Source organism: Aulostomus chinensis, chromosome 20 (assembly GCF_037954235.1).
Source record: "Aulostomus chinensis isolate RoL2024-O1b breed Wild chromosome 20, RoL_Achi_v1.0, whole genome shotgun sequence".
Lineage (NCBI taxonomy): Eukaryota > Metazoa > Chordata > Actinopteri > Syngnathiformes > Aulostomidae > Aulostomus > Aulostomus chinensis.
In genome coordinates, this window is record NC_141339.1 from 7,415,929 (window position 1) to 7,433,039 (window position 17,111).

General features: G+C 41.1%; 1 pseudogene across 1 annotated transcript; it reads left to right on the top strand.

Moving 5' to 3' along the window:
• The first annotated feature begins 1,228 nt into the window (after positions 1-1,228).
• Positions 1,229-10,789, top strand: LOC147242697 (uncharacterized; annotated as a pseudogene). The gene is made up of 5 exons (XR_015110756.1): positions 1,229-1,235; positions 2,778-3,299; positions 9,366-9,436; positions 9,527-9,617; positions 9,717-10,789. The product of XR_015110756.1 is annotated as an uncharacterized LOC147242697 (transcript).
• Positions 10,790-17,111: the final 6,322 nt, after the last annotated feature.

The following is a 17,111-nucleotide window of genomic DNA, read 5'->3' on the forward strand; positions in this document are numbered from 1 at the left end:
TTGCAATTGCAGGGCTGTGAGCTGAGTTTGACTTTGAGGCTGGCCAGAGAAACGCAGATGTGTCAGAAAGTTACTCTAACTGCATTATTTTTGTAGTTGTCTCAGCTTACTAAAGTAGCTTGCTAACACATAGCTTACCTTAAGCCCCCTTGATTGCTCTTGGTTTGAAGGGCAGTGCATTGCATTGTAGTGGTGTGTGAATGTGAATGTCAGTTAGGATTGAGTTTCACATTCAGGCTTTCAATCAATATGAAAATGAGAGCCAGCAATCAATTATTATCTCTGAGTACATTAACACATAAAAATGAAAAAAAAGTAATCTATAAGTAAGATGTCATATTGAGATTTGAGGGCTTTTTTGTCTACATTTTCAAGTGGGATTTTTAACTGTGAGCATGAAATGCCCACTGTTTTTAGACTAGCAAGAATTTCTCTGTATGCATTGACCATACTCAGCTGGTATACATTGTACTGCATCACAACAGAAAGCACAATGGTGGACTTTGAGAATAGCCAGTACCTTTTATTCTTGAAGTATATGTAACTTTATTAACTTAAAAATTCTGTTTCAATTCAGTTATTTCAGTGATTTCAAATAATGCCTTTTTGGAAACATTTTCAGATGTATTGTTTTCCCATTTAATAAGTGAACTAAAGATATGTCACAGAGAAGGAAATGCACAAATGCAAATAATATATTTCCATCAACTGGTCTATGTAATGCCACCAGAAGATGGCAGTACAGGCAAGACTTTTCATTAAGCCCCTATTATATAGCAAACACAGGGCAGGTGTCCTACTGTCATTTTCACTTGTTCATTTACAGCCATGTGCAGCAAAACAAATATGCAAAGGATTAAAATGCTCCAATGTGAAATATAATTACTGTGAACATCATTCCTGGTGCAGTGGTTAGAACTGTTGCCTCACAGCAAAAAGGTTCCCTGTTTGAGCCCTAGCTCAAGCAACAGGGGAATAGGTTAATAGGATACATTAAATTGACTGTAGGTGTGGCTGTGAACTCTTAATAGGATAAGTGGTCCAAAATGGTTGGATGGATTGATGACACCTGCCTCACCTCAGGAATGGGTCCCTTCTGCTCCTGTAGATTATAAGCATGCACATGTTCAAGTCTGTTATCAGGTTTCCATTCAAGTCCATTTTCACCAAATGTTAAATAAAATGCAAAAGAAAAGGCAATTGTATACATTGCAGGAAGGAGTTAAGCATGCCCGGTGAGTCTTCATGAGAGTCAAACCATACAGACTTGATACTTACTTAACTACCAAAACTAAACTTACTAAAAAATACTTCATTGAATTGTGCATCTTCCTATCACTACAGTTTTGCAAATATTAGTTGTTTGTTCATGACGGTTGGAAGTAGTTGACACACTAAATGTCTTTTCTTTCATTGTGATAGAGGATGGCATGATTGAAAGAGTGTCAGTCTAATGAACATGGGTACAAAAAAAGGAAACCAAGACAAGATGACATAAAACTTACAGACCAACAACAGACATGGATAGTTTTGAATTACTTATAATACAGTTACAGTACATGCTCTTGGAAGAGTTCTGGTAACAGCCCTGAGGACGAGTTTGAAGGATGTCGTCATTTATTTGCTGATTCTGTTTCCACTGTATGTAGTCCTCATCAGTGGCTAACAGAAAATTTTCCGAATCCCCAATGCTTCAAAACATTTTTCATGGGATTTTTTTCAAATGTTAAAATTTCCACTCAGGTTTTTAATGAGCAAATAAAAGATCTGCATCAAAGAACTAAATACACCTAATATAGCCAAAGTCCAAAGCTGTAGTCAAGTTGTTTGATAACAAAATAAATACACAATGCATTGATTAAATAGCAGATGCAATAGAAATTATGCATTGCCCCTCTATTAAGAAAGAATCTGGACACAATGACTCAAAACTTAATGGAACTGAATAAAATTTCTAAAAAGAGCAGCATGTCAGTAGATTTCCAGCTGATTTCCTTATTGTATGGTGGACTGGTGTGAGTTTGTGTGTATGTGTGTGTGTGTGTGTGTGTGTGTGTGGGAGGGGGAGGTGTAAGAGATAGATAGAAAGATCGAGAGAGAAAGAAACAAAGAGATAGAAAGAATTTAATATGTGCAATAATGCTCCTGAAGCATATTTTGTGGGACAGAAACACAGAAGCAGAAATCTCAAAACTATATTTAAATTCTCCAAGGAAAATCTCCATGGGAAGTTCTTAAACCTGTAACCACAAAAATGTTTTTCTCAGCCAACTGAAAGTCACGTTGCTTTTTTCACCTGTGTTGTGCACTAGCAGGGGCAATTTTGGAGATTGGCAGTTAATATGAATCCATCCATCCATTGTCCTCTGCTTATTCCCATTAAGGTCGCGGGGGGGGGGCTGGAGCCTCTCCCAGCGGCTACGGGCGAGAGGCGGGGTACACCCTGGACAGGTCGCCAGTCCATCGCAGGGCCAACACATCGAGACACCCATTCACACTCACATTCATACCTACGGTCAATTTAGAGTATCCAATTAGCCTAGTAGCCCTCTCTACCTGCGTTGCGGTAAGCGTGTGACCTCACTTCCTGTTTGTACATTGCTGAACGTAGTGCTTTGCTTGCTGTGCTAGCTAAAGTGTGATCATCCCCGCTAATTCCTTATTCTTTGACAAATTACCTTATCAGACTACATATCTATTTGCTTTATTTGGCCTAAGTTTAAAGACTATCTGTCTTATAACGACAGCCTTTATTTTTGTAAACTTTCCACTCTAAGCTAGCAATGGCTTCCCCTCTCGCTCTCCTCTCTCCTGCTCAGTGTGCCACATGTTTAGTTACTCCTCAGCCTCCTTTAGAGATACAGATACATGCGTTAAGTGTAGTTTGTTTGTAGTGTTGGAGGCGAGGCTTAGCGAAGTTGAATTGGACCTGCGGCGGCTCCGCACCGATGGATCCAATCAATTAGCCGCTAGAGCTAGCCAGTCCCCGTTAGCTGGTGCGGACCGTCTTAGCTTAGCCCCAACTAGCGTTCCCCCGGCAGCTCCCGAGCAGCTGGGAAACCAGGGCGGCTGGGTGACTGTCTGAAGGAAGCATAGTCTGAAGCAGAAGCCTGCTGTCAGGGACAAACCACCGCTTCATGTCTGTAATAGGTTCTCCCCACCCGCCGAGAAATCGACTCTGGTAATTGGAAGTTCCATAATGAGAAACGTGAAATTAGCGACACCGGCAACCATAGTGAAGTGCATTCCAGGGGCCAGAGCAGGCGACATCGAGTCAAATTTAAAACTGCTGGCTAAAAGTAAATGTAAATACGATAAAATCATTATCCACGTCGGCAGTAATGACATGCGACTACGCCAGTCGGAGGTGACAAAAATTAATATTGAGTCGGTGTGTACATTTACGAAGACGATGTCGGACACCGTAGTGTTCTCTGGACCCCTGCCTAATCGGACCACCGACGACATGTTTAGCTGCATGTCGTTGATCAACTGCTGGCCGTCGAGGTGGTGTCCAGCAAACCAAGTGGGCTTCATAGACAATTGGAAAACATTCTGAGGGAGACCTGGTCTGATTAGGAGGGACGGCATCCATCCCACGTTGGACGGAGCTGCTCTCATTTCCAGAAATATGGCCCAGTTTATAATAGAACCAAAACCCTGACAACCCAGAGTTCAGACCAGGAAGCAGGGCTGCCGTCTTACACGCTTCTCTGCGTGTCCATTAGGGCAGTTACCCACCCAAAACTACATAGAGACTGTCTGTCCCCCGACCACGTCAGCTTACTCACTCCAATTCTACTTGTAGAGGAGTCAATCAGAAAAACCTAATCAAAATTAACACAACCACTAAATTAACTAAAAAAAGTCTAAAAATTAGATGTGGACTTTTAAATATCAGATCTCTGACGCCAAAAACTGAATTGGTTAATGAATTGATATCTGACAATTGTATTGACTTTCTCTGTCTCACTGAAACCTGGCTGCGTGATGATGAGTATGTTAGTCTAAATGCATCCACTCCTCCCAGTCACATTAATACTCACATTCCCCAAGGTTCTGGCCATTTTTGACAAAAGTTTAGTCATAAATCCCAAAACCAAAACAAGTTTTGATTCATTTGAGAGCCTGATTCTCAGTTTGTCTCATCCAGCCTGGAAAACAATACAGCCGCTCTTATTTATCATTGTGTACCGCCCTCCTGGTCCTTACTCTGAATTCTTATCTGAATTCTCAGAGTTTATATCCAGTTTAGTTCTCAAATCAGATAATGTCATTATTGTAGGTGACTTCAATATTCATGTGGATGTTGATAACGACAGTCTGGGTACTGCATTTCTCTCTCTTCTTGACACAATTGGTTTCCATCAGTCTGTTCATGAACCGACTCACCGCTACAACCACACCCTCGACCTTGTCCTAACATATGGAATTGAAGTTGAATATCTAGTTGTATTTCCACTGAACGCGCTTTTATCAGACCATCAATTAATCACTTTTGAATTTATTCTAATCAACTACACTCCCGTCAGGAAAACAATGGTTTCCAGATGTTTGTCTGATCAGGCTGTAGCTAGATTTAAAGAAGCGATTCCAGTGGCGCTTAATTCAGTGTCGTGTCCCATTGTTACAGAGGACACTGTTGTCAACCTTAGTCCCTCCCAAATTGATAATTTTATCGATAGTGCAACAGGCACCTTAGGATCAACTTTGGACTCATTTGCCCCACTAAAAACTAAATCTATAAATCCAAGGAAACAAGCACCTTGGTACAATTCAGAAACCAGACAGCTTGAACAAAAAACCCAGAAGTTAGAGAGAATATGGCGCTCCTCCAAACAGGAGGAGTCTCACATCATCTGGCAAGACAGCCTTAAAAGTTATAAGAAAGCCCTTCATATAGCTAGAGCAGCCTACTACTCGACACTAATAGAGGAACACAAAAACAACCCCAGGTTCCTCTTCAGTACTGTAGCCAGACTGACAGAGAGCCACAGCTCTACTGAACCAAGCATTCCTGTTTCCTTGAGCAGCAAAGATTTCATGGACTTCTTTCATGACAAAATTGTCCTAATTAGAGAGAAAATTCACCTCCTCCTGCCATCAGCTAACAACATGGCACCTATAGCCTCAAAACCCTTAGAGGCTGCTGGTGGACCACATGTACACTTTGACAGTTTTTCTACTGTTAGCCTTGATGAGCTCAGTTCAATCATTTCCTCCTCTAAACCATCCACCTGTCTTCTAGACCCCATCCCAACCAAGCTACTTAAGGACTCTCTACCCCTCATTAGCACCTCCTTCTTAGATATGATCAATGTGTCGCTGTTATCTGGTTACGTCCCACAGTCCTTTAAAGTGGCAGTAATTAGACCTCTTCTCAAAAAAGCAACCCTGGATCCAGAAGTTTTGGCCAACTACAGACCAATATCAAATCTCCCTTTTCTCTCCAAAATTCTGGAGAAAGCAGTTGCTAAACAGCTGTGTGACTGTCTCCATAGCAACAGCCTATTAGAGGATTTCCAGTCAGGGTTCAAGATTCATCATAGCACAGAAACAGCACTCGTCAGAGTTACCAATGACCTCCTACTAGCATCTGATGAGGGACTGGTCTCTGTGCTGGTCTTATGAGATCTTAGTGCAGCTTTTGATACCATTGATCACCATATCCTTCTACGGAGGCTGGAACATGTCATTGGCATTAAAGGAACTGCACTTAACTGGTTCAGGTCATATTTACGAGGTCAATCTCAGTTTGGACTCACTAATGATAAACCCTTGGAAACCACTGCAGTCACTTATGGTGTTCCACAAGGCTCTGTGCTTGGACCAATCCTCTTCACCCTTTATCTGCTTCCTCTCGGTCACATTATTAGGAAACACTCAATTAATTTTCACTGTTATGCTGACAACACACAGCTGTACTTATCAATGCATCCACATGAAATAAATCAGCTGACTAAACTGGAGGCCTGTCTAAAGGAGATAAAAACTTTGATGACCCTTAATTTCCTTTTATTAAACTCCAATAGAACTGAAGTCATTGTCCTGGGCCCAAAACATCTTAGAGACACCCTATCTAATGAGATAGGTACCTTGGAAGGAATTACCTTGGCCCCCAGCACGACCGTAAGGAACCTAGGATTTGTCCTTTCATGCCCACATTCAGCAAATTTCTAGGACTGCTTTCTTTCATTTACGAAACATTGCTAAGATCAGACACATCCTGTCTCAAAAGGATGCAGAAAAACTAGTCCATGCCTTTTTCACTTCCAGGCTGGATTACTGCAATTCCCTCCTATCAGGCAGCACCAGAAGGTCCCGAAAGACTCTCCAGCTGGTCCAAAATGCTGCTGTTGACGAGAACTAGTAGAAGAGAGCATGTCTCTCCTGTACTGGCCTCTCTGCATTTGCGCCCTATCAAATTCAGAATAGAATTAAAAATTCTCCTTCTAACATACAAAGTCCTCAACAGTCTGGCACCTTCATATTTGACAGAGCTCATAGTCCCCTATTATCCAGCTAGAACCCTTCGCTCCCAGGATGCGGGGTTACTGGTGGTTCTTAGAGTTTCTAAAAGTAGAATGGGAGCCAGAGCCTTCAGCTATCAGGCTCCCCTCCTGTGGAACCGTCTCCCAGTTTCGGTCCGGGATGCAGGCACCCTCTCGACCTTTAAGAGCAGACTTAAGACCTTCCTTTTTGATCAGGCTTAGAGTTGGGCTGCTTAGGCTGGCCCTTAGATATGCTGCTATAGGCTTAGGCTGCTGGGGGATCTCCCATGGTGCACTGGGCTTCTCTCGACACCTCTCTGTCCTCCTATATTTGTCATACATAAATCATACTCATACATGTTACTATTATACTACTATACTATACTATACTATTACTATTATTACTATTCCTCCAGTACCCTGGCGTAGACCTTACCAGGGAGGCTGAGGAGTGTGATCCCCCGATAGTTGGAACACACCCTCTGGTCCCCTTTCTTAAAAACGAGGACCACCACCCCGCTCTGCCACTCCAAAGGCACTTCCCCTGATGTCCACGCAATGTTGCAGAGACGTGTCAGCCAAGACAGCCCCACAACATCTAGAGCCTTGAGATACCCAGGGCGGATCTCATCCACTCCCGGGGCTCTGCCAGCGCGGAGTTGTTTAAGTGCCTCAGTGACTTCTGCCCCGGAGATTGGAGACCCCTCCAAGCACTCCCCATACTCTGTCTCTTCCATGGAGTACGTGTTGGTGGCATTTTGCCCCTGGTAGGGTCACCCAAGGCAGACTGGTCCTAGGCAAAGGGCCAGACAAAGAACGGTTCAACAGACCCCCTCATGGAGGAAACACCAAGTGTGTTGTGTACCCAGCCCGGAGGGGCACCGGGGCCCCGCCCTGGAGCCAGGCCCGGGGTGGGGGCTTGAAGGCGAGCGTCTGGTGGCCGGGCCTTGGTTTGTGGGGCCCGGCCGGGCCCAGCCCAAAAAAGAGACACGGGCACGTCCTCCCTTGGACTCACCACCCATAAGAGGAACTGGAGGGGTCTGGTGCAGTGTGATTTGGGTGGCAGTTCAAGGCGGGTGTCTGAACCACGGACATGGAAGCTGGTACTTTTAATATTTATTGAATATTTGAAACCTTACTGAACTGCTGCCATAACTCAGCCAATTTGTTTGTTTTGTTGTCTTTAAGCCTGTGGTTCTAATGTGAATTCAGTTTAATTTCAGTTGTGACTGAATCCAGGGATTGAAGTCATGTGGAAATGTAAATTGTGTGCTTTTGCTTGTGCCATCAAAGTATGCTTACTGAGACATTACAGACTCCAACACGGCCAATATTCTACAGTTTCTCCCTTACCATGCTTATATCACAACTGCATGTGCAATTTTAGCAGTTTTTATGCACTGAAGGTACACATGTCAAGAGTACATAGGCCTAATGTTACTGAGAGACTGTTGGCAGGCAATGATTCTCATTGTGTGGCTAACATGTCAGCATTTCATCGCCCCCTATGTGATTTCAAGCAGCCATTTGTTGAGAGGGCCATGTTTCTTCATCTAAGGGGACATTTAAAACTGAAGGAAACTGTGCCATGCCCATTTAGGGCCTGCACATTTAAATCAAATGACTACTCCACATATAACTCTCACAAATGCAGAGAACATCAGAATGCCTCAGATTATGATGTGACAGTTGTGGTGCCAAATGAATCAAATGATTCCCAGGATGTTGACATTGAACTTGAACAAGATGCCGCTTTTTCCAGATGAATACAATCCCAAACCAGTGGGAGGTAGCAGCACTGAGGGTTTAGCTGACCAATTGCAATATAATCTGGCACCCTCTTTTGAAAATGCAAACAATTCTTCATGTATCAGAGAGGGCAACACAGGATATCATTTAGCATGTAGATGGAACTGTTTTCACTCTCATACCCTCTTGTTAAATAGGCGGTTACAAAGGTACTGAAAAAACACAACTGCCCATTTACTGACGAAGTTGTAAGTGATATTGTCCAGGCAGTCTCAGAGAGCAACATTTTGCACAAATCAATTACTTCTGAAGCCCCATTGTCAACTGCTAAGAGGAGGAAGTCATATTACGAAAACAAGTTTCCACTTGTTAAGCCTGTGGAGTACCTTATTGAGTCTTCACATCATACCTGTATGTATGTGCCCATTCTCTAACCTCTGCAGGAGTAGCTGAAAAAAGCAGATGTATTTGAGAAAGTGCAAGAAACTACCACACAACATCCCGGTCAGTATTCGTCATTTCGAGATGGTTCATACTGTCAGGAAAAACCGCTTCTCTCTGATAAAGACCTCAAATTACCTCTCATTCTATATGTTGACGATTTTGAATTGGCATGCCCACTTGGAACCTCCAAGGAAATTTACAAAACGTGTGCAGTTTATTGGACATTATCTAACCTGCCACTGAAGTATCGCTCAGCACTACACTGTACTCAACTTGCCCTTTTGTGCAATTCACATAATGTATGGACTTTTGGATATGCAAAAGTGCTTGCGCCCCTCTTCAATGACCTAAAGACTCTGGAAGAGCAAGGTGTCTACGTAGAGACACTTGGAAAGTGTCTAAAAGGTACAGTCTACTGTGTTGCAGCCAATAACCTTGCTCCACATGGGCTAGATGGTTTCAAGGAGAGTTATAATGGTTTATACTGTTGCCGATTTTGTCTCACTTCCAAGGATGAAATGCAGACATCAGATGCAACCACTGGTAGTTGTGAGATGAGAACAAAAAATCAACATGATTGCCTTGTTAAAGAAATACAAAATGATGGCTGTGAAAATCATTACGTTGTTTAAAGCAGTTGTGCCCTTTCTGACCATCTCTCATATTTCCACCCCATCACAGGATTTCCACCGGACTTACTGCATGACCTGTTTGAAGGCATGGTTCCTGCAAGCCGGCGCTGTGTTTTAAAGGTATGATGACAAAGAAATATTTCTCTTTGGAGGATCTAAATAAAGGGTTGCCAGTCAGAACCTGCAATATTCCTTCGCTGCTCTTGATAGAAACACACCACAGCTGCTCAAACTCTAAAAACAGAGGACTGGAGCTTTTGGTGAGAAGATGACAGATCTGCTGATGGCATACAAGGAGCAGGTAAATGTGTTAATGCATTTACTGAAGGTGCAAGTAACTACAATAACACTTAAAGGATGAAAGTGGTACCAAATTTCTCTCTCTCTTGCTCTTGGAAAGGACAAGAATGACATCACAGCAGCTAGAACAGCAGCCCTGGCTGGCCTGCCACTCTACCTAAAAGAAGACTCATCAGAGATCTTCAGGAGTTGCAAAGTAATTTCTTGTTCTCCATCACCCCTCATTTTTCATAAGCTCTTATCGGCACTGTTGAGCAACTAATTTTTCAAACATTTTGATGCAGCATATTACAGTTGGCTCCATTAGCTGACTGTGAAGCAAGCTCTCTATCCTGTGTTTTTGTCGGGAAAGCAGTACTGACACACTGCTAGGATCCTGAAAAATGTAGGAATTTTTTCAACAAGTCATCATTAATCAGTCAGAAGGACCCACAGAGTATATATTGCTCTGTTCAAAATCCGGAGAGGACACCTTCCAGTTGGTTCAAAAGAATTTATTCAGATTAACAGGAAAGAATACAGAGCTCTGGAGATCGTCTTCCCCTATGCTGGAGTCAGCATACGCAGATGCGTCGTCCCTGGCGTTGGGGCAAGAAGTCCAACGATCTAACTATCTTCTCCAGTCTTATGTGTTACAAGGAGGTGCTTAAGTGATTGCTTCTGCATGCAAATGTGTATTTTTGATCTTCGTGTTTTTTTTGCAGATTCTTCCATCTGACCGCGTGCCAGCACCATCTGTTCCCATTGTAGACTTCTTGTTGCATCTGTGAACACAAAAACCCCTCTTTTCCCTGATTCATGACCTTGCTCTAATCTACTTCTGACTCCCATAGAGATTCTGTGGACTCTGTTCCGACCTGATTAGCTTGAGGAAGTGATGAGCTACACTCCTGCTATTCCCTGTTGTGACCTTTTCACCTGTGTCCACTCTTATACAGTCTGGTCTGTGCTTCACTGCCTTGTGTTTTCTGCACTCTATTCTAAGTAACTATATGTATAAATTTAACTACAGTTTAAGCAAATATATATGTGTGGATTAATCTACATCTAAAGCAAATATATGAATAAATTTATCTACAAAAAGCACGCTGATCCAACAATATACTAAATTTTTTCCAAGTTATGTTAATTAGGAGGTAAGTGATGTAAGTGATTTTTTTCTGTTTAAAATAAATGTTAATATCTATATTCTGACAGACATCACTGAAGTTCTCAAATGTTTGGTGAGCAACTTGAAAATCTCAATCGCCCACTATACTCAAGCTTGTAGCTCTGCATGCAGAACAGACATATCTTTGAATCCGTAACTCGAAGAGACTTCTGTGTGTGGTGGCATTGGATTTGGGGGAAAAACAAAAATAACAGTCCTTTACAGTCATAACGATATAACCTTCTATTTCCTAGTAAATGCAAACTTTTCTGAGTAAATAGGCCGTCACCAGTCCCTTGTTTACAGTTGTTTACAAATGTAAAATATTTACATTTTCTGGGAAACAGAGTTGAATTGCAATGACTGTAAAGCATTATAGGTATTTTTTTTTCTTTTCATATCCAATGACCCCGCCCTTGAGTTTCAGTTGCTGAGATGCATCTACTGTGCATGCAGGCTACAGGAGTGAGAGAGAATATAGCAGGGAGGAGTCCCCAGTTACTGACCAAACACTATTTCACTGATTGCTGTAACAATATAGAGCCATTTAACAGTTTTTTTTTAAACACAAACATATCACTTTCAACACTTTTTTAATGCAGTATATTTGTACGCTTCCTGCCCTCTAGTGGATTATCAAAGGTACTGCCTGAAGTGGATCCATTTCATAGATTACATTGTGAGAGTTAACCCTTAGAGCCCGATCGGCCCGCCGGCGGGCCCAAACTTGGGCGCTGTAAAAATGTATTGAAATTTGACGGCAATGTTTACTTTCAATTCTAAATCAAATTTAAGTGCTCACAAAACAGGGTCGGGTGTCTGTTTTAGTGCATACGTTACCTTTTTATGGTGATTTTTATTCTGTTTCAGTACGAACTCGGGACATTTAAATTTTGCGACCACTGCGGAATCAAAGTTGAATAGTGTCGCGTAGACTTCTTCTTTACGGCAGTGTTTGTAGTCTTTGGAAAGGGGAGAAGCTAGAATATCGATCGACACCTACAATTCCAAGAACTACAAATCCCAGCTACGTAAAACTTTGAGCGTAAAACCTGTGCAAACTATGCGCTCTCGCCGTCTTTTACGCGCAGCGCCCCACAGACGAAGGCAGACTGCTGAACTGCACCCTGCACACTCGGGATCTCCTCCGAACCGCTAGCCACTGAAGCGCTTATAAAAAAAAATAAAAAAAAAAACATTTCAACCATGAAAAAAAAAAAACTTTTAACACCAAGAGGGACATGGCTGACATCCTCTTTGAGATACAGCGGGGGTCCGACGTTGACATAGAGGATTCGTCGGACTCCGACAGCAGCAATGACGCCGGTTCTGTGGAGGAGGCTCTGTTTACGAGTCGCGTGGACCCCGTTTACGAGTGAGTACCGGTATTTGCATACATCTATAAGCTCAGTGTTGTGTAAATTGTGTGAATTTTTATTTTCATGGAAAACCAAACCCCCCGGTTTGTCATACACCTGTAAACACAGTGGTAGTAGTCGGAGTAGCAGTAAACACAGTAGTAGTAGCAGTAAACACAGTAGTAGTAGCAGTAAACACAGTAGTAAGCTTGGCAATTCAATAGTATTGAGTATTATTTTACCATATTTGTTTATTTTTGGCTAACTTTGTTTTCAGATATTGCATTGTATCTGTAAATACAAATGTTAAATTATAGTAGAGATCATGGCTACATATTTATGCACCTTTTCCGTCCTTTGTTGAAATGTACAAATGTTATTATTTATTTTTGTTCTACATAGTAATTTTTCACCATTTTCTTAGCCTCCAAGAAGAAGGGAGTGAGGAGTGTCCAGGTCCATCGGGGGTTTTCACACCTCCAGCACTCCCTGCACCAGTCACCCCACCCCAACCCTTGCCTGCAAGAGAGGTGTCACCGCTTATATCAAGGTATGTGTACAGATCAATTGTGTAGTTTTGGTCTCTAAAATGAATAATACACTCTTTACTGCTTCAATTATGTATTTATATGTCTTATTCTATGTAGAAATTTATGTGAATCATCAGTCTTCTAAATATGTTGCTTTCAACATCTGTACTCCTTCTTTCATGCAGCAGTGAGGAGGGAGAAGAAGTTCCAAAAGAACTGCTGCTGGAAAGCCATTCCATCCCCTTATTGCAGATTGTAAATAGTTAAATTTGTTGCACTCCTTACTTAGATTTAATTTGCTCTAATTGTGTTTGCTGTGTTTCATATTGTTATATATTGTTTTTTAATTTTATATTTGTTGCACTCTTACTTTATTTTACATTGTTTGCACAGAATGGTTGTTTGTTTCTATGTTTGCACTTTTCTGAAAATAAATATACTCCCTGTGGAGCCAAAAAAGTAGAAGTTCCTGTTATTTTTCATTATTCTGTATTGCATATAGACATATAATTGCAGAATGTAAAATAAAAAATGATGATGCACAAGGTACATTTCATATCCAAAAGCTCCACTAGTTAGTAGTAGACAACTAAAATTAAAATTTATTGTAATTTGGAGCCAGTTTTCATCAGCGGTAGAAAATAATCCCTTTGGCACAATTTGGCACAAAAGGCCAAAGCCATGAGCGTTTTCAATTCTATTGTTCCAAATGGTAGGTGATCCACTTTGATTTTTCTGCTGAATACAGCCTGTATTCGACCATTTGGGTAAATAGGAAACACACAATCTGTTGCTATAGCTAATAGACTCAAGGACGGAACAATGATATTCCTTGTCTGCTGTATCCTTCACCAACACTTGAGCTTCCAGGGCACTGAACTCACTGTTTAGATCCCAACATCATCTCATATGCAGATGTCTATATATGAAAATTTGGACTCAATTCTACTATCGTCAGTTTACTTAGATGGCATGTCCTATTGACTATAGGGCATAGTTAACTCTTGTATCAATCAGGCTATAAATGATGACAGCAGAGCTCCCAAAGCTGAAGTGTTGGCACGATTTGATGATTCCTTTCATTGCAAATGTTTGTAAGCACTGATAATTTTATCAGTAATGTATTTTTCTGTTTCGCAGCTGTGGAATTTGCCAATTTGTGCTTAAAAGAGCTTGTTTTAGTTAATTCATTGCATCTAACTATTTTGTATTGAGTTAATGCAACTTAAACGGTTCAAGGCAATCAGTTTCCTTAAATTATTTGAGTAGGTGTGATAACATATTGAGTTGTCATAACACAACCCAAGTTAGTCTGACTTAATTCATATACATGCTACATAGATCATTTTAATGAGTTAATAAAATTATTAGAAATGAGTTTAGATAATGAATATGGTTTAAGTTCAGTATAAAGAATGGAGTCAGTACAATTCATTTATTAGATTAAGTAAGCCTATAAATACTTGTCGATAAAATTCAATTTAAGAACTTATTTCCACTTAAAGGATTCAAGTTGATAAACTTAAATGGTTCAAGGCAATCAGTTTCCTCAAACTATTTGAGTTGACTTTACTCTTCAGGCTTTACAGTGAACTATTGTGGGGCCACTTGCAATACGAATCATTTAAACTACATTTCCCACCTGCTATTATTCATTTACCATTGAATTTCCACTGACAGACTCATATTGATTCTTTCACAGGGTGCTTAGTCAGATCACCTCAGCACTGCAACAAAATAACCAATTATGTACAGGAAAGCAGGAAGCAGCAGAAATTTGTGTTTTGAAATAATCCGGAACCTAAATGAGTTTGACGGCCATACGAAGAGAGAGGCTTGTGGCTTTGTGAGAATGCTGTAAGATGAGACTGTTTTTTCCTGGCCCTCTTTCACAAAATCATACCACATGTAGACATGCTGTATAACCAGCTACAGAAGAGAAACATTGATTCTGTCTACATCTCAGGAATCATCCAGAGATTCATTAACAGCATGTAGACTACCAGGTAAGATGTGCACAGTGTTATGTGAATGAAATCTCTTTGAACAGGCTATGTAGCCTTTTATCCATCTATTTTCTTCTGCTTATTCCTGTTAAGGGTCGTGGGGCAGCTGGAGACTATCCCAGTGGCTACAGGCAAGAGGCAGGGTACACTCTGAACAGGTTGCCAGTCCATCGCAGGGCCAACATAAAGAGACAGACAACCATTCACACCTACGGTTAATTTAAAGTATACAATTAGCCTAGTCCTCAATTGCATATCTTTGGACGGTGAGAAGAAGCCGGAGTACACGGAGAAAACCCACACAGGCACAGGGAGAACAGTAGCATGTTATGTTTATCTCATTAAAACAATAAAATTTTGTGATGAAACTAAAAATGCTCAAACACAGTGACAGTAATTTAAGACAGTCCTGGGCTAATAGAATATGTATAAGACAATTTTAAGAAATTAATTTTGAAACTTCTCAATTGACTCTGTATTATCAGGAAGGGTTGACGATCAGGAGTACATGGGACCTGGACAGGAGCCACCACCAAAGAAGCGTAGCACATTGGGTAATGAGAGAAAACACAATTTGGCCCTGGCAGTAAGTACTCACAGCTGCCATCTAGTGGATAGAAAGAATAACAACATTGTTTGAAATAGTGCTACCGCCTGAATATACATTGTCATTTTATGATGTCAGTATGCTGAGTAAGCAGTATTTTCTAATTGCACAATTTAAGATGTTAGGAAAAAACTACAGCCTATCCCACCATCAGACCATGCAATTTTGTTGTACACTAACATGAATGATGAAGCACTTTACCTTCACCTTACCTTGTTTGAAATAAATTGTGAACAATGTAATTCTTAGCTTTTACATTACTTATGTCATTGGTATGTGACACCATCATGTGCCATGCCAAGGAGAGGTTTTCCTTCACCAAGCACCTGGTCAGTGCCACTCTGTTTCAAGGAGACTTATTCCCACAACACAACAGGAAGTTCCCAGATTCAGTGCTGGATACCACAGTGGAAGTCTATCCCTTACTGGACAAGGCCAGACTTACAACCAAGCTTTCCTTGATCTACAGTAACGAGGAGTTCCAGAATTGCAGCTGTGCACTGGTCCTCTTTCAGGTTTTGTTGGAAAATAAACTTCTAGATACATTCACAGAAACTGTGACTCTTCTCAACATCCCCATCACTACACCAGTGACCACGTCAGCGTCAGAGGTGCTTTTCCACTTTAAAAAGGATAAAAACTTAGGAACAGCACGGCACAAGATCACCTTAATGCGCTGGCTATGCACTCCGTAGAGAAAAAACTGACACGGGACATCCCTGATTTCAACATCAGAGTCATCAAGAAATTTGTCAATCAGAGACAGACGAGCAAAGTTCCTCTACAAATAAAAATCGGCGGTCTCCTCTATTCATTGATCATATTACAGTCACCATGTGAAACACAAGTGCACTCTTCTTTCTTTCACTTACTCACTCAATCTCTAACACAGACACATAGTAGTTACTTTGTTCTGTTGGTTTGCATAGGTTCAGCTGAAAATCTTGCTGTAAAGTCCTCTCACAAACTAGAAAACTATATTATCCATTTCTAAAGCTTGTATGGAACTGTATACAACTGAAAATTGTTAACTTGCAATTTTAAGGAGATTAAATCATTATTGCTGAATTGAGATAGCCTGACTGTTGATTTGAATTCTTATAATGGACAAGGCAGAGAAATGTATTGTCACCTCAGCCCCACCAAAAATATTTTCCACTAGCCACCATTGTGGGTAGGGCTTTGTTAACAACCAGGTTTCACATCCATGGGCATCCAGACGAAAGGGTCTCGGGCCAGGCTATACTGTGTTTTCCTCAACACACAGGGAAAATATAGAAGTCTGGCCATCCAGCGAAAGAAATTGGTAGGCCAAATAGTTAAATCGTGTACACAGAAACTTATATGACTAGAGCGTTTGCCATGTGGGACAAGGCCTAATCTAAGAAGAGGCTATTGTTGATATCTCTAGCGGGGATGGATTCACTGTTTGTAGCAAAGGTTCATGCCAGAACAGTGAATTTTCAGTTTCTTTGTTGATATAACTTTAGGTGACATTGCAATTTGTGGCGAATTTCACCAATGGGTGCTGTGGATTTTGGGGGAGAGCCGCTGATCAGCTGACTGGCCAAAAGCACGGAACTCCGTTTTTATTTACTTAACCTTATATTTTCCATAGCATCGTGTCACAGTTAAAGTCTGTGACAGGATGAAAATAGAGCTTAATGTTAAGTTCAATAAGTCATTTTATCTTTGCTAAGGTGTCCTGATACTAAATAATCTGCAAATAAAAGTGACACCAGAAAAAAAAGTTATCTTGTATAACATGAAATAGTAGAATAACGAAATAAAAGGTTGTTTGAAAGTCTGGCTTTTAAGTTGGTCTTTAAGTCAGCCTCTTTACT